Source organism: Sinocyclocheilus anshuiensis, unplaced genomic scaffold (genome assembly GCF_001515605.1).
Source record: "Sinocyclocheilus anshuiensis isolate Anshui unplaced genomic scaffold, SAMN03320099.WGS_v1.1 scaffold2275, whole genome shotgun sequence".
Taxonomy (NCBI): domain Eukaryota; kingdom Metazoa; phylum Chordata; class Actinopteri; order Cypriniformes; family Cyprinidae; genus Sinocyclocheilus; species Sinocyclocheilus anshuiensis.
The window spans coordinates 369,322-369,574 of NW_015542331.1; the positions used below are offsets into that span (position 1 = coordinate 369,322).

Sequence of the window (253 nt, forward strand, 5' to 3'; positions counted from 1 at the left end):
AAAAGTATTGGTTGAGTAAAAAAAAAAGTAAATAAAGTTCGATCAAAAGCGATCAAAATTGAGACTAAAGACATTACAAATGATTTCTATTTCAAATTAAAGCTGAATTTTTGCAGTAATCAAAGAATTGTGAAAACACTGATATTAAAAAGAACCATTATTAATAACTGAGAACCAGTGAGCAGCAAATCAGCATATCAGAATGATTTCTGAAGGATCATGTGACACTGAAGACTGGAGTAATGATGCTGAA

At 29.6% G+C, this 253-nt stretch overlaps 1 protein-coding gene across 1 annotated transcript in view; it reads right to left on the reverse strand.

Annotated features, from left to right (window-relative positions):
• LOC107691002 (prolyl endopeptidase-like) overlaps window positions 1-253 on the reverse strand; it is a 15,687-nt gene that overhangs the window by 7,556 nt on the left and 7,878 nt on the right. The gene's annotated exons all lie outside the window — the stretch shown is intronic.